This window comes from Dendrobates tinctorius, unplaced genomic scaffold (assembly GCF_039654945.1).
Source record: "Dendrobates tinctorius isolate UK_male_01 unplaced genomic scaffold, ASM3965494v1 ptg000155l, whole genome shotgun sequence".
NCBI lineage: Eukaryota > Metazoa > Chordata > Amphibia > Anura > Dendrobatidae > Dendrobates > Dendrobates tinctorius.
The window spans coordinates 15,135,969-15,157,560 of NW_027361822.1; the positions used below are offsets into that span (position 1 = coordinate 15,135,969).

At 47.1% G+C, this 21,592-nt stretch overlaps 1 protein-coding gene across 2 annotated transcripts in view; it reads left to right on the forward strand.

Moving 5' to 3' along the window:
- The first annotated feature begins 1,469 nt into the window (after positions 1–1,469).
- LOC141051064 (uncharacterized) overlaps positions 1,470–21,592 on the forward strand; it is a 35,876-nt gene continuing 15,753 nt past the window's right edge. The window contains exon 1 of one of the 2 annotated variants that reach the window (XM_073547900.1): positions 1,470–1,602. The gene's annotated coding sequence lies outside the window, so the exon portion shown is untranslated. The other variant, XM_073547901.1, reaches the window with a different exon arrangement.

Consider the following 21,592-nt stretch of genomic DNA (forward strand, 5'->3'; position numbering starts at 1 on the left):
TCACAATGCACGTACCCGGGTCAGACCATCTCATATGGTTCCTCAGCATCCTCCCTGTTTAGCTCTGCCACAGTTAGACACTCCTGTTTCGCACCAGACATTAGATCATCTGGTCCTGAAGTCAGTTTCCACATGGCGAGTGACCTGCCCTTCTGTACTGTCATAGCTTCTCCTGTGGTACTTCCTATGGCCTTCAGTACATTACGGGGACCTACCGCCTATAAAGGTAACGCAGCATCCTCTCTGCTTTCACTGATTGCTGTTTGGGGGATTCCCTCAGCTGTTTTGCCTCGGATCTGAGGGCATCAGCCCATGCGATAATCTGCCACATCATGGAGTCTCCTGCGTCCTTGTACTCTCCTGGCCTTTCCTTCTGCACCCCACTGCTGTAGCCCACTGTCTTGCTGCTTTCCTGGTCTGTTACTGCAGATGGCTGGGATCCTCACTTATCACAACGTTGCATGGTCACTGCTACGATTCTGGACACTTTAGCCCATGCTACAGTCCTGGGCACTTATGCCCGTGCAGGCGGTTTGGGCACCATGGCCAGTCTGATTACTATGAGGAAATTCTCCCTCTCTTAGCTGCTAATTTCCTACCTTACTATGTACAGTACTCTATCTACAACTATGATGTGCCCCATCTTGTGGCTAAATTTAAGTACTATGCTTTCCTTACTTAGTACAGTAGATGTACAAATCACAGTTTAGTCAATACACAGCAGCAATACAAATATATGCATCATATTATACCAATGGTTATATACAGCACAACACATGGTACCGGAATGAGCCGGGGAGGACAGTATCGCCTTTGTACCCCCTCACGTACACACGGCTCCGCTCCGTACACACATGGCTCCACTCCGTACACCTCGTACACACACGGCTCCGCTCCGTACACCTCGTACACACACGGCTCCGCTCCGTACACCTCGTACACACACGGCTCCGCTCCGTACACCTCGTACACACACGGCTCCGCTCCGTACACCTCGTACACACACGGCTCCACTCCGTACACCTCGTACACACACGGCTCCGCTCCGTACACCTCGTACACACGCGGCTCCGCTTCGTACACCTCGTACACACACGGCTCCGCTCCGTACACCTCGTACACACGGCTCCGCTCCGTACACCTCATACACACAGGACTCCGCTTCGTACACCTCATACACACACGGCTCCGCTCCGTACACCTCGTACACACGCGGCTCCGCTCCGTACACCTCGTACACACACGGCTCCGCTCCGTACACCTCGTACACACGCGGCTCCGCTCCGTACACCTCGTACACACGCGGCTCTGCTCCGTACACCTCGTACACACGCGGCTCCGCTCCGTACACCTCCTACTCACACGGCTCCGCTCCGTACACCTCGTACACACACGGCTCTGCTACATCCTCCCTGTAAACCCCTCCTGACCCCACACATAAACTTCTCCTCATCCAGCACCATGACAACCAGCACAGCAGAGACCTGCATACACTGAGACCCCTGATCATGTGACCCCTGACTCCTCCCCTCCTGTGACCTCATCCCAGGTCCTGTGCGCAAAGAACAGCCATATATGTGGAGTGCGGCTCTGCAGGTGGAGGTAGGTGCTGGAGATTCTCCATTACTGGGCTGCACAGGGGGCAGTAACCCCTCCATTCCCGGAGATAGCGCCCCCTGCCATGTGTATATGGACAGTAAGAGAGCGCTGGCTGGGCTCATGTATACAGGGGATGGCGCTCTGGTTTGGGGACAGATTATTATTATTATTCATTTATATAGCGCCATTTATTCCATGGCGCTTTACATGTGAAAAGGAGAAATATAGACAAGTATAATAAAGATGTGTAAGACAACGGACACACAAGTACATAAGGAGAGGGGACCCTGCCCGCGAGGGCTCACAGTCTACAGGGGATGGGTGAGGATACACTAGGAGAGGGTAGAGCTGGTCATGTGGCGGGTCAGTAGACTGAGGATCACTGCAGGTTATAGGCTTGTCGGAAGAGGTGGGTCTTCAGGTTCTTTTTGACGGTTTCCATGGTAGGCGAGAGTCTGATGTGTTGGGGTAGAGAGTTCCAGAGTATGGGGGAAGCACGGGAGAAGTCTTGCATGCGGTTGTGGGAAGAAGAGATAAGAGGAGAGTAGAGAAGGAGATCTTGAGAGGATCGAAGGTTGCGTGCGGGTAGGTACCGGGAGTCCATGTCACAGATGTATGGAGGAGACAGGTTGTGGATGGCTTTGTATGTCATAGTTAGGGCTTTGAACTGGAGCTGCTGGATGATCGTAAGCCAATGAAGGGCTTGGCATAGGGGAGAGGCTGGGGAATGAAGGGGAGAATGTAGGATGGATTGGATTGGTGCCAGAGTGCTAGAAGGGAGGCCAGAGAGTAGGAGGTTGCAGTAGTCAAGATGGGAGATAAGGGCATGCACTAGTGTTTTTGTGGTGTCATGGTCAAGGAAAGCCCGGATCAGGGAAATATTTTTGAGTTTGAGAAGACAGGAGGAGGCTAGGGATTGGCTATGTGGCTTGAAAGATAGGGCAGAGTCTAGGATCACCCTGAGACACTGAGCATGCGGGAATGGGGAAAGTGAGCAGCCATTGACATTGATGGATAGCTCTGGTGGAGGGGTAGAGTGAGATGGGGGAAAGATTATGAATTCTGTTTTGTCCATGTTCAGTTTTAGAAAGCGAGCAGAGAAGAAAGCTGAAATAGCGGACAGACTTTGTGGGATTTTGGTCATTAAAGAGGTGAGGTCAAGTCCAGATAGGTAGATCTCGGTGTCATCGGCATAGAGATGATACTGCAAACCGGGGGATTCTATGAGCTGTCCCAGGCCGAAGGTGTAGATGGAGAAGAGTAGAGGTCCTAGAACTGAGCCTTGAGGAACACCGACAGAGAGGGGGCAAGGTGAGGAGGTGGTGTGGGAGAGGGAGACGCTGAATGTACGGTCTATTAGATATGATGAGATCCAGGATAGGGCCAAGCCTGTGATGCCCAGAGATAAGAAAATCTGGAGCAAGAGGGAATGGTCCACAGTGTCGAAGGCAGAAGACAGGTCCAGGAGAAGGAGGACAGAGTAGTGTCGCTTGCTCTTGGCTGTTAGTAGGTCATTGGTGACTTTAGTTAGGGCAATTTCAGTTGAGTGATGCAGTCGGGAGCCTGATTGTAAGTGGTCAAAGAGGGAGCAGGAGGAGAGGTGAGAGGACAGTTCAAGATGGACATGCTGTTCCAGTAGTTTTGAGGCATAAGGGAGAAGAGATATCGGGTGATAGCTAGACACAGAGGATGGGTCAAAAGAGGTCTTTTTGAGGATGGGTGTGATCAAGGCATGTTTGAAGGATGAGGGGAGCACACCATTTGTAAGTGAGAGGTTGAAGAGGTGTGTTAGAGTAGGGATGAAGACTGTGGCGAGGTTAGGGATGAGATGGGATGGGAGCGGGTCAACCTTGCAAGTGGTGAGGTGTGATCTTGTAAGGAGGGTGGAGAGCTGATCTTCTGTCATGGTGGTGAAGTTGGTTTTTGAGGAACAGGACTGAGCAGCTAAGAGGGGCATTGGGGGGTGTGCGCCAAAGCTTTCTCTGATCGTATCAATCTTCTGCTTAAAGAGGGAGGCAAAGTCTTCAGCGGTAATGAGATGAGATGGAAGGAGGTGCTGGGGGACGGAGTAGAGAAATGAAAGTGTTGAAGAGCTGTTTAGGGTTGTGAGACAGGGAGGCTATGAGAGATGAGAAGTAAGTTTGCTTTGCGGCAGCGAGTGTAGACTTGAAGCTGGTGAGGGACAGATGACGCTTTCTCTCTGGGTTGGAGATTACAGGGAATGGGAATTTTGGGTTTTTCTCTCCATACAAATCTGGAGAAATGGAGAAACTGTCATTTCCCTAATTTTGGCTGTAATAGTTTAGAATAAAGGGATTTCCCATGAAATGTCTGTGTCGTCCGTCCTGTACTGAGGACGCTGATCCTGGAGGAGGAGATTGTGGGGCTGAATATGGAGTAAACACAGAGACGTCACATTATAGGAGGATTGTGGGTTTTATAGCGGGATTGAGGCTATGTGCACACGTGCGGAATTCCCGCGGCAATTCCTGCCGCGGGAAATACGCGAGAAATCCACATGCGTAATTCCCGTGAAAAACTAGTGTTTTCTCTTCACCACGACAGCACCCACTGAGAGAGGGGATCCGCCCCTAGGAACAGGAAACCTACAGAGAGATAAAAGGGGCGGTCCCCCTCACTCCCTCAGTTGTTTTCCTGTTCCTAACGGAACCTGCAAAGAAGGGGATACCTGGGCTGGTTGCCGCCTGTGCAGCGTCCATGAGAGCGGCAGGGGTCCCAGCACCAGAAGCAGCGACGGGAGAGATCTGTATCATCAACTCCCCCCTCAACTGGTAATGCAGCGTGAGGCCAGACTATGGCTATGGCCACCCTGGCTCACGTGTGGTGCAAAGTGGCACCTATGGATACTCCCCGAAAAGAAGGGGATGCAGCATTATGAACCAGGGCCGTCCCGGTTCTGTGTGAAAGCACGGCACAGCGTCGGGTCTGGTGACATGATAAACCCCCCCCCCCCCCATGATGCGAGGCCAGGATCAGGTAAGACCACCGAGCTCGCATAAAGGACGTGGTAAGAGGTGCAGTGCTGATTCCGTACCTGCCTCCCTGTGGATGGTCAGCGGTACGGTCCGGTCCGGCAGCATGGGGTCAGAGGTAACCAGGAGACGCTCGGCGGGCAGGATGCCGGCGCTCCTGGGCAGACTGCAGTGTGACCCGGAAGTCGTCCCTTGAACTTCCGGGAGAGGGATCACACAGCGTGGCGTCGCCAGTATGGAGCGGCCGTGCATGGCACAGAGCATAACCCGGAAGTGAGGTACCGCTTCCGGGTGAAAGGGGGGAGACAGAAGAAAAAAAAAAGGAAAAAAAAAAAAAGGGAAGGAAAAGCTGCCTAAAAGCACCGGCCAGAGGGATAACAGTGAGCAGCAATGTCGTCCTTAAACTACCATGTTTCGCTCCCACTGGAGCAGTACTAGAAGAAGGAGCAGTACCAGAAGAAGTGGCAGTACCAGAAGAAGTGGCAGTACCAGGAGAAGTGGCAATACCAGGAGAAGTAGCAGTGGACGCTCTAAGCAGAGTGAGGCCACGGGAAAAAATGGGAAAGAGAAAAAGTCAAGCCATTCCACGTCTCAGCCTGTGCCTCCACCCCCACAGCCGGTACCATGCCGACAAAATTCACGGGTGAGTGTTTTTTAGTCACGCTTATGTAGCTGATGGCGTTCTCCTCTGTATACCCCATAGGCCAAAAGGACGGAGAAATCAAGCATAAAGAGTGTGCTTTATGCTCCCAACCTCTCCCGGATAGCTACCCTAAGAGATTATGCCATATCTGTATCAGGCAGACCCAGCAAGAGGAGTCTTCAGTTAGAACGGAAGATATCCGTTTAATTATTAGACAAGAGCTACAGGCCCTAGGGGGTTCTAGTAGTATGGGAGGACAAGTATCCAGCAGGGAGATCACCTCACCGGGGTCCAGGTCACCTTCAGAAACGCGGTAACTGGATTCGGAGTACCTACCCTCAGAAGAGGAGGAACACAGTTGCTTCCCCACCGACAGTATTAATAATGTAGTCAAGTCGGTGCGCAATACAATGGGGTTGTCAGACACTAAAGACCCCAAAACCCCTCAGGAAATAATGTTTGCTGGACTCTCCCAAAAGAAGGTTCGAGCTTTCCCGGCAATAAAGGAGCTGGTAAAGAGAGAGTGGGAAAAACAGGGGCACAAGAGTTTCCCCCAGTAACTTCCAAACGCAAATATCCGTTTGACAATGAGGAATTAGCCTCTTGGGCCAAGGCCCCCAAGGTTGATGCGGCAGTAGCCTCCACCTCTCGCCGGTCCTCCCTGCCAGTGAAGGATTCAGGTATGTTACCTGACCCCTTAGATCGCAAAGCCGATACACTCCTCAAAAGATCCTGGGAAACGTGCACAGGGGTTTTCAAACCAGCAATATCGGCCACATGTATTGGGAGGACCATGTTGATATGGTTAGACTAGTTGGAGGAGAATATAAAGAACGGAACATCGAGAGTCAAGCTTCGTTCCTCTATTCCTCTAATCAGAGGTGCAGCCGCCTTTCTATCAGACACCTCTGCCGATTCCCTCCGACTAGCTGCCAGATCGGCAGGATTAACCAACGTGGCCCGTCGGGCTTTATGATTGAAGGGGTGGAAGGGGGATACGCATTCGAAATCCAATCTCTGCGCTATGTCCTGTCAGGGTAAGTACCTGTTTGGCACAGTCCTAGATGAAATCCTGACTAAAGCGGGAGAGAGGAAGAAGTGATTCCCTAACCCGTATGTTCCCTTCTACAGGAGGGCCTTCAGGAAGCCTTCGTTTGGGAAAAAGAAGGACTACAGGTCTCAAGACCCAGGTCCCAGATCCGGGGACAAATTCCGGTAGCTCCAATCTACCAGTAGGTGGGAGGTTGCTATACTTTTCCCATCAATGAGGAATGATAAAAGCAACCCCTGGGCCATAGACATTGTTACATTGGGCCTGAAATTAGAATTTGTTCGGTACACACCGGATTCCTTCCTATTGACTTCTCTAAAGTCCCCAGCCCAGCAGGAAGCATTGGAGCTGGAGATTGTGGGCCTCTTAACTAAGCACGTTCTTATAGAGGTTCCAGCACACGAAAGGGGGAAGAGGTTCTATTCTCCCTTATTTCTGATCCCTAAGCCAGACAGCTCATTTAGGACCACAATTAATTTGAGAAAGCTAAATACCTTTCTAAGGCCAGGATCATTTAAAATGGAATCTATAAGATCGGCTATAAAAATCTTGTTTCCTAGGTGCTACATGGCAGTCTTGGACCTCAAAGATGCCTACTACCATCTTCCAATACACAGGGGGCATCAAAAGTTCCTCCGAGTGGCAGTCATGTTAAGAGGCCAGATACGTCATCTTCAGTTTACGGCAATGCCCTTTGGGCTATCCATGGCACCCCGCGTCTTCACCAAATTGATGCTGGAGGTGATGGCACATTTACGGTTAAAACACACCTTAATAGTCCCGTACATGGGCGATCTGCTGATAGTGAGAAATTCTAGTTCTCAATGCTGACACAGGCTAGCTGACATTATCTCATCCTTGCAGGAGCTTGGCTGGCTAATCAACTGGGAAAAATCCAGACTACATCCGGTAACCTGCCAGACGTTCCTAGGCCTTCAGCTAGACTCAGTAAGTCTAAAATGCCTCCTGCCAGAAACAAAGAAAGTGACTATAATTAATAAAGTGCGGACGGCTATCAGTAGGTCTAATATGTCCTTAAGGGAGGGCATGTCCTTGCTAGGCTCCCTAACATCATGTATTCCAGCAGTTTAGTGGGCCTAATTCCATACTAGGAAATTGCAGTGTTCCATCTTGCAAGAGGTAGAAAGATTGCAGGGCCAGCTAGAAGGCAGAATGTCTCTGTCAACAGAGGTGACCAGTTCCCTAAGGTAGTGGCTAGACCCAGACAACCTCTCTAGAGGAGTCCCATAGATGGTTGTTCCCTCAAAGATAGTTCCTACGGACGCTAGCCCCTTCGGATGGGGAGCCCATCTAGATGAGAATATCATAGAATCATAGAATCGTAGAGTTGGAAGGGACCTCCTGGGCCATCTGGTCCAACCCCCTGCTCAAAGCAGGATTCACTAAATCATCCCAGTCAGATGTCTGTCCAGCCTCTGTTTGAAGACTTCCTTTGAAGGAGAACTCACCACTTCTCGTGGCAGCCTGTTCCACTCATTGATCACTCTAACTGTCAAAAAGTTTTTTCTAATATCTAATCTGTGTCTCCTCCCATTCAGTTTCATCCCATTGCTTCTAGTCTTTCCTTGTGCAAATGAGAATAAAGTTGATCCTTCTACAATGTGACAGCCCTTTAGATATTTGTAGACAGCTATTAAGTCTCCTCTCAGTCTTCTCTTTTGCAAACTAAACATTCCCAAATCCTGCAACCTTTCCTCATAAGACAGGGTTTGCAGACCGGTCACCATTCTGGTCGCTCTTTTCTGAACTTGCTCCAGTTTGTTGATGTCTTTTTTAAAATGTGGTGCCCAAAACTGGACACAATATTCCAGATGAGGTCTGACCAAAGAGGAGTAGAGGGAAATAATGACTTCACGTGATCTAGACTGTATGCTTCTGTTAATACATCCTAGAATTGCATTTGCCTTTTTTGCTGCTGCATCACACTGTTGACTCATATTCAGTCTGTGATCTATTAGTATACCCAAGTCTTTTTCACATGTGCTGTCACTTAGCCCTATTCCTCCCATTCTATATATGCTTTTTTCATTTTTATTGCCCAGATGTAGTACTTTGCATTTCTCCCTGTTAAAAACCATTCTGTTAGTTGCTGCCCACTTCTCCAGTTTATTTAAATCTTTTTGAATCCTCTCTCTCTCTTCTCTAGTATTAGCTATCCCTCCTAGCTTTGTGTCATCAGCAAATTTAATCAGTTTACCCTCAATTCCTTCATCTAAATCGTTGATAAAGATGTTGAACAATACAGGGCCCAGGACAGAGCCCTGTGGTACCCCACTTGAGACATTCTTCCAACTGGATGTGCAGCCATTTACGACCACTCTTTGGGTCCGATCACTAAGCCAGTTATGAATCCACCTAACAGTTGCCTTGTCCATTCCATACTTAGTCATTTTTTCAATAAGGATTGTATGAGAGACTTTGTCAAATGCTTTGCTGAAGTCAAGATATACTATATCTACAGCATTTCCTTGATCCACCCAATCAGTAATACCGTCCTAGAAGGAAATTAAATTAGTCTGACATGACTTATTAGTTACAAACCCATGCTGACTCTGCTTAATCACTTCATTCTTATCCAGGTATTGACATACATGTTGTTTAATAATTTGTTCAAAGATCTTTCCTGGTATAGAAGTCAGACTCACCGGCCTATAGTTGCCTGGGTCCACCTTCTTCCCCTTTTTGAAGATAGGAACAACATTTGCTCTTCTCCAGTCTTCTGGCACTTCTCCTGTTCTCCAAGAATTTTCAAAGATTATGGAGAGGGGTTCAAAAATTTCTTCTGCTATCTCCTTCAGTACTCTGGGGTGTAATTCATCTGGACCTGGAGACTTGAATTCATTTAGGTTAGCTAAGTGTTTCCTCACTATCTTTCTGTTTATAGATATCCTGGATTCTTCTATTCCCTTAATAGGACAGTGAATAACAGTTGATGTTACATTTCCTTTCTGAGAGAAAACAGATGCAAAATAGGAATTTAAAAGTTCAGCCTTCTCAACATCCTGTCTTACCATTTCATCAATCTGCCTTTCTGAAATCTAACCTTGACGTCTGAGTCTTCACAGGTCTTCCGCCTCTAGTTATCCAAAATTCTAAAATAGCATGGTCGCTACCTCCTAGGGTCCCAGCCACTTTTACCTCCTCAACCATTTCCTCCCTGTTTATAAGAATTAGATCCAAGGTAGCAGTTCCCCTTGTTTTCTCCCTTACCTTTTGGAAGATAAAGTTGTCAGCAAGAGAGGATAAGAATTTCCTTGACCTGTTAGTTTTGCCTGAGAGAGATTCCCAACAAATGTCTGGATAGTTGAAATCTCCCATGACAACTATGTCATATTTTTTGGAGAACTTGGCCATTTGATGCATAAAGAGTTCATCCATATCTTCAGCTTGCACAGGCGGCCTGTAGTAAATGCCTACAATGGTGTCCTTTCCATTGTTCTGTCCTTGTATTCTTACCCAAACAGTTTCCACAGAACTCCCAGTCTCTGAAGCTTCAATCTCTGTGCAGATATACGCGTTTCTAACATACAATGCGACACCCCCTCCTCGTTTATCAAGTCTGTTTCTTGCAAATAAGTTGTATCCTTCTAGTCTTGTATTCCAATCATGTGTATTGTCCCACCAAGTTTCAGTGATTCCAATGACATCATATTTCTTTTCCTGTGTTAGTAGTTCCAATTCTCCTTGTTTGTTGCCCATGCTTTGTGCATTAGTATAGAAACATTTTAGTTTGTGATTGGTTTCTCTTTCTCCAATATTTTTATTAATTAGATTCTTTCGTCTTTGTTCTTCCTTTCCACTTCTAATAGCAAAGTTCTCAATAGCATTTGTCAGGTGTATGGCTTTTTCTGGTCTTTTGCTTCCCTTCCCACGTTGTTCTAGTTTAAAGCTCTCCTTACAAGTGTAGCAAGGCGACTTCCAAATACCTGCTTTCCAGTCTTCGTAAGGTGCACCCCATCTCTAGCAAGTAGTCCATCGTATAAGTAGTTCACTCCGTGATCCAGAAATCCAAATAGTTGCTGACGGCACCATCGACGTAGCCAGTTGTTCACCTGCAGAATCTTATTCCACCGCCTTGTTCCATGGCCATCCACTGGGAGGATGGAAGAGAAGACCACCTGCGCTCCCAGTTCTTTCACTTTCTTGCCTAAGTCTTCAAAGTCTCTGCAGATGGTTTCCAGGTCGTTTCTTGCGGTGTCATTTGTCCCCACATGTAGTAGCAGGAATGGGTAGTCATCTGTAGGTCTGAAGAGTCCTGATATCCTGTCAGACACATCTTTAATTTTTGCACCTGGAAGACAGCACATTTCTCTTGAAGTTATATCCGGTCTGCAGGGACAGTGGTCCGAGGCCGAGGCAGAGGATTCCTCCAATATGAAAGAGTTAAAAGGAATATTTTATGCCATATCTAAATTTCTCCCACAGCTCCAAGGAACCCATACAAGGATTCAATCGGACAACACCACCTCAGTGGCATACCTAAACCGGCAAGGAGGCACGCAATCAAGTCCGCTAATGTCTATCGCGGAGGAGATTCTAAAAATGGCTGAAAGACACCTCCACTCTTTGTCTGCTCACCATATCAAAGGGGTAGACAATTCCAGGGCAGACTTCCTCGGTCGCCACACCCTTCATCAGGGGTAATGGGTGCTCATCCGGCGCGTCTTCGAGATGATAGTGGCCAAGTGGCACAGACCAGAGATAGACCTATTCTCCACAAGGGCCAACAGAAAGGTTCGCTTCTCTGTTCAGGGCAGACAATCCAGAATTGCTCGACGCTCTCCAAACACCATGGACATTCCGACAAGCTTATACCTTCCCTCCAATGATGCTGTTACCAACTGTCATCAGGAAAATATGGGAAGAAGGGGCAAGGGTGATATTAAAAACCCCGTTTTGGCCCAAGAGGCCGTGGGTTTCTTGGCTGAGAACCATGTCGATCTCCGACCAATGGATTCTCCCTCTAGATCGGGACCTACTCTCACAAGGGCCCTGCTACCACCCTCAGGTCAAAGGTCTATGCCTCACGGCATGGAATTTGAGAGGGAGTTATTAAGGCAAAAAGGATTCTCGGATAACTTAATAGATACCCTCCTTCAAAGTAGGAAGGAGACTACAACAAAAATCTATTCGAGAATATGGGAAAATTTTTAGCCTTCCATTCAACGAGGCCTTCCAGTGAGATACCTATCCCAGCCATTTCAGAATTCCTACAAAAGGGGCATGAGTTGAAACTTTCTGTAAAAGTCCAGGTGTCAACCCTAGGGGCCTTGTATAATTATGATGTGGCAGGCAATAAGTGGGTGGCTCGATTTATTTCAGCTTGCCAGCGAGCAAACCCGGTGCACATTCCTCAACTACCACCATGGGACCTTAGCTTAGTCTTAGATGCCTTCACACAGGCCCCATTCCAGCCCGTACACTCGGCACCAATAAAATGCGTGTCATTAAAAACCTACCCTACTGGTAGCTCTGGTATCAGCAAAGAGAGTGAGTGATCTCCAGGCCCTGTCAATAGATCCCCCCTTCCTATCAATATTCCAGGATAGGTTAGTGTTAAAAACGGACCCGGCTTATCTTCCTAAAAGGGCTACTAAATTCCATAGATCTCAAGAAATCTATCTTCCATCCTTCTATGATAGCCCAACAACACCACAGGAAGAAAGATATCACACCTTAGATGTGAAGAGAGCAGTCTTAGCCTATTTAGATAGGACCAGACCCTATAGGCAGAGCAGGGCTTTCTTTGTATCCTTCCAGGGTAACAAGAAGGGGGCGAGAGTTACGAAAAGCACGCTGTCCTTGTGGATCAGGGACGCAATTACGTTGGTATATTCGGCAAAAGGAGAAAACCCGCCACTGGGCGTAAAGGCACATTCCCCACGAGCCATATCTTCCTCCTGGGCCGAGAGGGCAAATGTTCCGATTGAGCTAATATGTAAGGCTGCAACCTGGTCTTCTCCTTCTACCTTTTATAGTCACTATAGGCTAGATTTATCTTCCTCCGAGGACTTAACCTTTGGTAGATCTGTACTTGACATGGTGGGCCCTCCCAGGTGATTGTCTCTGGAAATCTCTCAGTGGGTGCTGTTGTGGCGAAGAGAAAAAAACGGATTACTTACCGGTAATACTCTTTTATAGAGCCACGACAGCACCCACTCACTTAGAAACTATATATAAATATATGAAATGTATATAGCGAGAGTTATGAGTGTTTATACTAAAAACGCTTACTGAACAAACCAACTAAAACATGTGTGGCGGTTCCTCTTGTTCTATGTAATCCAACTGAGGGAGCGAGGGGGACCGCCCCTTTTATCTCTCTGTAGGTTTCCTGTTCCTAGGGGCGGATCCCCTCTCTCAGTGGGTGCTGTCATGGCTCTATAAAAGAGTATTACCGGTAAGTAATCCGTTTTTTTGCAAGTGTAATTAGCTTCCAGAATGCTAGCGTTTTCCAAGCGATCTGTAGCATCGCTTGGAAAACTGATTGACAGGTTGGTCACACTCGTCAAACATAGTGTTTGACAAGTGTGACCAACTTTTTACTATTGAGGCCGCCTATGCAGCATCAGTAGTAAAAAGATATAATGTTAGAAATAATAAAAAAAATAAAAAATCGTGTTATCTCACCTTCCGGTGTCTCCCGCAGCATCCCCAGGACTCAGCGATGCTCCCGGCAAGTCCCGTTCCCAGCGATGCCTTGCGACAATGACCCCAGATGACATAGCATATCGCGAGACCACTACGTCATCACAGGTCATTGTCGCAAGGCATCGCTGGGAACGGGAGTTGGCTGGAGCATCAATTAGGCCTGGGAACGCTGCGGGGGACTCCGGAAGCTGAGAATATCATGATTTTTTTATTTTAATTCTATTTTTTACAGGGATATGGTACCCAGGGCCTGGATGACAGTCTCCTCTCCTCCAGACCCTGGGTACCATCCGCACATTTTCCGCTTACTTTGCGCATGGTGGGCATAGCCAGATGCGGAAAGTAAGCGGAACAATGCATTCCTATGTGTGCGGAATTCTCGCAATTCCACAAATAGAATGAACATACTGCGTATTTTTCCGTGATGCGATTCTGCCGCGGAAAAATGTGCAGCATTAGCACAGCATGTGCGGAATGCCATTGAACTCAATGGGTTGCTTATTTTATGTGTTTTCGCAGCGGTTTCGTGGTGAAAAAACACATAAAATCCGCAGGAATTCCACACGTGTGCACATAGCCTGAAGATTTCTGATTCTTTCCTGTTTTCCTCGCTCTCCTGCCCATAGTTCTATGAAGACTTGTTATTTTTTTCTTGGCCGAGTTATAGTTTAGAATGATGTTGATTATTTTACTACTAGAAGAATACCCGCGGCTTCGGTCATGGCAAATATGTTAAATTGTTGGTTATGGTAACTAAAGTAAAATTTTCAGTGTCACCCTGAAATTGACATTTTCAGAGTGCTACAGTAAATTTTTTTTTCCACTTTAAATTTTTATTATTTTGGCATTTTACTAATTTGCCGTAACATTCATGTGAACAACAACTTTTTTTTTTATTTCAACATTTTTATTGATTTTACATATTCAATACATATGTAGTATAAACTATTACAACTATTTTTTGAACAATTTTTTTAATCAAAAATGAAAATGTATGCACCTAAGGGGCCCGTCACACTAAGCGATATCGCTAGCAATATCGCTATAACGTCACTGGTTTTTGTGACATTATAGCGATATTGCTAGCGATATCGCTATGTCTGATACTTACCTCCGACCGCTCCTCCGCTGGTTATCGCTGATCGCGCGAGAACGTCCTGGACCGTTTCTCGTCGTCAGCTTCCTGCTGTGGAGACGAGCGACACGTGGACGCGGGCGGGAGGACGTCTGACAGGTAAGTAGCAACTCCCGACCCCTGCGATGTCGCTGGTGAGATCTGCCTGTGTGGCAGCTCACTAGCGACCACTTAACGATGCACCAGCGATCCTGACCGTGTCATATCGCTGGTCAGGATCGCTGGTGCATCGCTAAGTGTGACAGTACCTTTACACAAACGTATAAAACATTTACACCCAATTATCAATATTGTGCAACCCTTCCGCCCCTCCCTCCAGTGTCATCTATAAGTAGTTCACGGACAAAAGAGTGAAATTAGTTTACAGTTAAACAACTATCTTTTGTAGTGCTTTTTGGTAAACAATGTTTCTGGTTCAGGAAGTAGATCTAAAGGTGGCAAACTGACTTTGCCATTTGAGCAGCACATACCAGGCGATTCCAAGTTAAACTTCTTTGCTTGACAATGTTTGCATATTATGTCCATTTTGCCAATTATGACTTTCTGATGTGACCTATAGTCTTGAATTGGGTTGTAGTGAAATGCTTCCAAACTCTAATCAGCTGCCTACATCTTTGCATGCATTGCATATGTCGTATGCGGTCATTTTCACAACGTTCATCCTTTTGTTCAGATGCTTCCATATTCCTGGCTTCAGCCTGCCTTATCTGATTCTTGTGAGGACGACATTCCCGTTGTCCTGATGTCTCAGCTGCCTTACATTTAGCCTGTCTCATCCATTTCTTTTCAAGCCACGAGTTACATTGTTCACTTGTCTCTGCTCTTTGACACAATTTTGCTTTCTTAGCTTCTGGATTAACTTGCCCAGTAGATGGTCATTTTTTGGGCAGCATTTTAAAAAATAGTTGTCATGATCCCAGTGCAGGTTTTTGAGCTGCACACCTGGGGTTAATGTCTGGAGCTCGGTGCATTTTTTTTGTTCTGCACACCTGGGGTTAATGAGTGTGGCCTCTTTCTGGTTCTGGGAGAGCTTCTTAAACCCCTGGGAAGCTTCAATCCCTGCCAGTTATACTTTTGCCTTTGGCCTAGTATGCTGACCCCTGTGTGCCTGTTTGTTGCTATAGCTTGTTTATATGATTCTGACTCTGTTCTGTTTCCCGTTGTGAGTTTGCCTGTTGATTTTGTACTGCGTTATTATCTCTGTGTATGACTCATTGCCTGTGACCTGACTACCCTCTGCTCGCCCCTCTTGTACCTTTGCAGTTATCTCTGTGTGTGACTCACTGGCTACGTCTTGACTATTCTCCCTGTCTATGCCCCCTGGTAACTTTGTCTCGCAGTTACCCTGCTAGGAGTTATCTTGCAGCTCCTAGCTCTGTGGAGTTTAGGCCACGCCCCTAGCAGTCACATGCTTCAGGTCCTGTGGCTCTGAAGTACGCATCTACTCGGCTGCTGCCCGCTCCACAGGTATCTTTGAGCACTGTTTGCTTTACTCAGGACACGCGCACTGGCTCAGTGAGCAAGTTCAGTGCGGTGTTCCTGACATTATAACTGGCCTACAATTTTTTTCTCTCCTCACTTCTGCAGCATGGACCCAATGTGTACTTTATCTGAGCAGGTGAAATGCTTAACTCAGTCACTGCAGAAGCTTAGTTTGGAACACCAAGCTCTGGCCCAGTCCCAATGGCGGGTGGCGGACTCAGTTCAGGGGGTGCTTTCCGCAGGCTTCCAGCAGGTGGGGAATAGAGATGTCATTTTAGTCCTACCCGAATCCCCGGTTAAATTGCCAGATACATTTTCTGGTAACAAGGATGATTTCAGGGCATTTAAGGAGGACTGTAAGCTCTTTTTCTCTTTGAGACCCGCTCCTCTGGGGATGAGAAACAGAGGGTGAAGGTGGTGATGTCCCTGCTTAGGGGGTCCCCACAAGCCTGGGCATTTTCGCTTTCCTCTTCTGCCCCTGAGAGAATATCTGTGGATGCGTTTTTTGAAGCCTTAGGGCTTATTTATGATGAGCCTGATAGAGTGCGGTTGGCTGAGGACAAGGTGATGAGTGTCTGTCAGGGGGAGCACTCGGCCGAATGGTTCTGTACTGAATTCAGACGTTGGGCAGCCGAGATTTCCTGGAGTGATGCCGCCCTTCGGGGGCTGTTCCACAGAGGCCTATGTGAACGTCTGAAGGATGCTTTGGCACTTCATCCTCCGCCTGACTCCCTGGAGGATGCCGTGATCCAAGCGGTTCACATGGATCGCAGGCTGCGGGCTAAAGGCATTATGCAACGGGAAACACCATTATTCTTCAGTGGAGATGAGACCCGGACTCTTCCTATGGCTATGGAGGTGAGCACTGTCACCTGTGAGGGAAAGGAAAGAAGACGCCGCCGGGAAAAGCAGTTTTGCTTCTATTGCGGGAAATATGGACATTGGAAGAAGGACTGCCCCTCCTGTCCGTCATCCTCCAAGATAGCGGGAAACGACTAGGTCTGGGTAGTAGTCGAGGAGGCTATCCAGACCGTCAGGTACAATTTTCCTCATGTGCAATCAATTACCAATCTCAAACCCTGTGCCTTCTTCTCCAAGAAGTTCTCTTCAGCTGAGAAAAACTATGATGTAGACAATAGGGAACTTCTTGCGGTCAAGCTGGCGTTTGAGGAATGGAGGCACTTTTTGGAAGGGGCAGCTCACCCTATCACGGTTGTCACGGATCACAAAAATTTGGCATACCTTGAATCTGCTAAGAGGCTTACTCCTACACAAGCCCGTTGGTCACTTTTTTTTTCACGATTTCAGTTCTCCATTACTTTTCGACCGGGGTCCAAAAATGTTAAAGCGGATGCCCTGTCCAGAAGTTTTCCAGGTATCACAGCCACTAGAGAGGCAGTAGCCAGGGCTTTTTGGTGGCCTTCATTAAGGTCCAATGTCAAGGAATTTGTTTCTGCTTGTGGCATGTGTGCCCGTTCCAAAAGCTTGCATAACCGACCGGCTGAGGAACTCATACCTTTACCGGTTCCTGATAGGCCATGGACTCATCTTTCCATGGATTTTATTACCGGCCTTCCACCTTCCAGGCGCAATACCGTGATCTGGGTGGTGGTGGATAGGTTTTCTAAACAGGCCCATTTCATTCCCTTGGCAGCATTACCTTCAGCAGAAACATTGTCAAGGTTGTTTGTGCAGCATGTAGTCCGATTGCATGGGGTACCCCTGAATGTTGTGTCTGACAGAGGTGTGCAGTTTGTGGCCAAATTTTGAAGGGCGTTCTGTATGAAATTGGGTATCTCACTCTCCTTCTCGTCGACATATCACCCGGAGAGTAATGGTCAGACAGAATGCACCAATCAATCCCTGGAACAAATTCTCCGGTGTCTGACCTCCGCTAGACAGGAGGATTGGTGTTATGCGTTACCGTTGGCTGAATTCGCTTTTAACAACCGGGTGAGTCAGTCCACCAACATGTCCCCATTCCTGATTAACTATGGGTTTAATCCGCATTTTGGGGTGGATTCCGGTTGTCCAGGGGCAGAGGGGTTAAAAAACCTCTGGGCTGAAGTCCGGCGTAATATCTCTCGGGCCCAGGGGAGATACAAATCTTTTGCGGACAAAAAGAGAGCCTCGGGAGACATGTTTCAGGTGGGAGAGATGGTTTGGCTCTCCACACGTAACATCAACTTAAAGGTACCATCAGCTAAGTTGGGACCAAAGTTCATTGGTCGGTACGAGATTATGGAGATAGTCAACCCAGTGGCATATAGGTTGCGTCTCCCCGCCTCCTTAAAAATATCTAATGTGGTCCATAAATCTCTGTTGAAACCCGCAGGATCTGTCAAAGAGAACTCTGAGTCTGTTGTTCCTCCAGTACTGGTGGAGGGTCAATTGGAGTATGAGGTCGGACATATTGTGGACTCTCGGCGGGTGCGCCGCTCTTTGCAGTACCTGGTCCACTGGAAGGGATATGCTCGCTCAGTACATGCAGATCGCCTGGTTCGGGCTTTCCATGCCAAGTACCTGGGGAAGCCTGTGGTTCCAGAGGCCCCCCGTTGAGAGGGGGGTACTGTCATGATCCCAGTGCAGGTTTTTGAGCTGCACACCTGGGGTTAATGTCTGGAGCTCGGTGCAGGTTTTGATCTGCACACCTGGGGTTAATGATTGTGGCCTCTTTCTGGTTCTGGGAGAGCTTCTTAAACCCCTGGGAAGCTTCAATCCCTGCCAGTTATACTTTTGCCTTTGGTCTAGTGTGCTGACCTCTGTGTGCCTGTTTGTTGCTATAGCTTGTTTATATGGTTCTGACCCGGTTCTGTTTCCCGTTGTGAGTTTGCCTGTTGATTTTGTACTGCGTTATTATCTCTGTGTATGACTCATTGCCTGTGACCTGACTACTCTCTGCTCGCCCCTCTTGTACCTTTGCAGCTATCTCTGTGTGTGACTCATTGGCTACGTCTTGACTATTCTCCCTGTCTATGCCCCCTGGTAACTTTGTCTCGCAGTTAACCTGCTAGGAGTTCTCTTGCAGCTCCTAGCTCTGTGGAGTTTAGGCCACGCCCCTAGCAGTCACGTGCTTCAGGTCCTGTGGCTCTGAAGTACGCATCTACTCGGCTGCTGCCCGCTCCAGTGGTCCAGCGCTCGAGCACTGTTCGCTTTACTCAGGACACGCGCACTGGCTGAGTGAGCCAGGTCAGTGCGGTGTCCCTGACATTAGTCCTTAGTATTATGACCCTTTAGTATTCACCTGACACTGATAAGAGAGATGTAATACAGAGCAGCCCTCACACAGTATTACTCTGACCTGAAGGAGCGCACATCTCAGTAATGAAAACTGCCTCACAGGCAGACTTGTCTGTTTGCCCATAGCAACCAATCAGAGCTCAGCTTTCACTTTACCTCAGCAGCTTCAGTGATGAAAGCTCCCTGTATAGTAAGCAATAATGACAATCTTACTATGAGGCATTTTTCGCCTCACCAATATTGCTGCTCAGTAAGGCTGCATGCACACTTTACCTCAGCAGCTTCAGTGATGAAAGCTCCCACACGCATGTGATCTGTGTGTTTGTGCGGGCGCAGTGCAAGAGTCCATGGTGTGTGCGAGTACTCATGTGCTCTGTTCGTCCGTCGTTCGTTCGTCATGATTGAGGGTGCCTAGATACCAGAAATGCGGTGAGAACGCAAGCATCTGCATTTCCTATGCTGGCATTTTACTCCCACTTTGTTACCGTTTGATGTGAATAAAGAAGTCTGTTTTTCACAACATCATGGAGCTGGAGAATTTCTTCCATTTATCTTCCAAGTGCCCCAACACGGCGTCTCCGTGCTCCGATAATCAAGATGCCTTCCCTGGTGAGCTGGTTTTCTTTTAGATTTATTACTGTGTGTGGTGTGCATGTGGTATTTATGGGGTGGTGTTGTCATATTTGTGGGGTGGTGTTTGTGTTGTGGGTTGTGGCATTTGTGTGGTGTTGTGCTTGGGGATTTGGATATGTGCGCTGTCTGTGTGATGTTTGTATGGTGTGTTGTGTGTGGTGGTGCGGCCCCTTTAGCAGCGACTCTTTGGCGACGTCGCTATAATCCGTCCCTGTCAGTCACATCTGTTGTTTTCCCCTCAGCACTTTTACTTTCACCTTCACATTTCTCCCTTATATGTATAGGGCCTAAATTCGGGGGCCCCAATCTCATGACGGGAGGGACACTAGCGAGATTTAACGTGCGCAGTATTCTGCTCCTGTGAGTGGAGAGGGGGCGTGCCAAATTTCACCCAAATCGGGCGACAGCTGTGGATTTGTATAGAGTGGGCTACTATAGATTTTGAGTTTTATATATATACAGATATAACTGACTGAACAACGGGAAAAAATATTCCAAGGCTGTGAAGTTGTAAAAAAATAAGCAACTCCTCAATTTTTATTTTTTTTATGTTTAGGGCTGTTTTTTTAATTAATTCATGCTATTTAAGCAGAAAAAAAATGACCATGTAACATAATTCTCCTGGTCAGTGCAATTACTTAGATACCAAACTTGTACAGTAATTTTTTTTTTTGTTATTATTTGAGTGGCAAAAAAGAAAAAAAACATTGAAAAATTATTTGTTTGTATCTTCCTTCTCCATTTTTCAAGTCCTAGAGCGATTTAATTTCTACAGTGATGGAACAGCTTATTAATCGTGTGATGAGTAGTGCTGAACGAACGTGCTCGGATAAGGTGTTATCGGAGCATGCTCGGGTGCTAGCCGAGTGACTTCGGCATGCTCGAAAAATATGTTTGAGCCTCCGCGGCTGCATGTCTCGCAGCTGCTCGACTTGAACCTCTGATTGTTCAATTACTTGTTATACATACTGTGATAATTCATGTCCGCTTACTGCTGAGAGAGGCAGGCGTCACACACGGAGTCATGATACAGGTTGAAACTGTATGTTCCGTTTTGGGAAGGGGTTAAAAGATGAACAAACATGCTTTTTTATGCTAATAATTATTGCTTTTCTCCTGAAATTCGTTGCGAGCAGGTTTACTCAGTTTGGTTGTCAGATAACGATATTAACATCACAGAAGAAAACGCAATAAATGCCAATACCTAGTGACGTTACTAATGCACTGCATGAAGCAGCAGACCCCATGATAAAAGGTGGTGGGAGCACAGATGTAAAATACTGACAAACAACCACTCAAGCCTACCAATCATGACCGGATTGGAGGCTGCTTAGTATTACAGTTGCACACAGATGAAGCTTATTTAGGGCGTCTGTCGCACAGATGGGTGTAGTGCTCCATGCTATCTTACATCCTATTAGTTATGCTCATACTATTAGATCAGGGGGTCTGCCCAGCACTGTATACAGTCATGGCCGAAAGTGTTGGCACTCTTGAAATTGTCCAAGAAAATTAAGTCTTTCTCCCAGGAAGTTATTGCAATTGCACACGTTTTTTATGCACGTTTATTTCCTTTGTGTATTGAAACAACACAAACTGAGAAAAAAAGCAAGTTGGACATAGTTCCCCATAAATAGGCTGAATAAAATTGTAGGCACTCTCAACGTAATATTTGGTTACGCACCCTTTGGAATAAATAACTGCAATCAGTCGCTTCCTATAACCATCAACAAGCTTCTTGCACCTCTCAATTGTAATCTGATCCAATAGATGCTACTGCGCAGGCACTGTTGGCGCCATCTGGGTGGTGACCAAATTTTTTTCCCCCTAGCAAGATGGCGCTGGCTGCGCCTGCTGTTGTGAGTTCATTTTCCCCTTCACCATTGAGGTCTGATGAACTCCCTCTTCTGGTGAAGGAAGGTAGTGAGGCTGATTACAAAGCACCTGAGCAGAATGATGATGACTGGGTGACTGGGATTGCTGACTGGATATAAGGCAGCCGACGCCCTTCTGCCTTGCGGGTGATTACTCTGAGGGATTCTTGGAGACCAGTCTGATTCCTGCTCCTTAAAAGCTAAGTTTTCTGCTCTACTTTTTTCATTTGTGTTTTGGTTTTGTTTTGCCTTGTTTTTCTGGATTTCTGC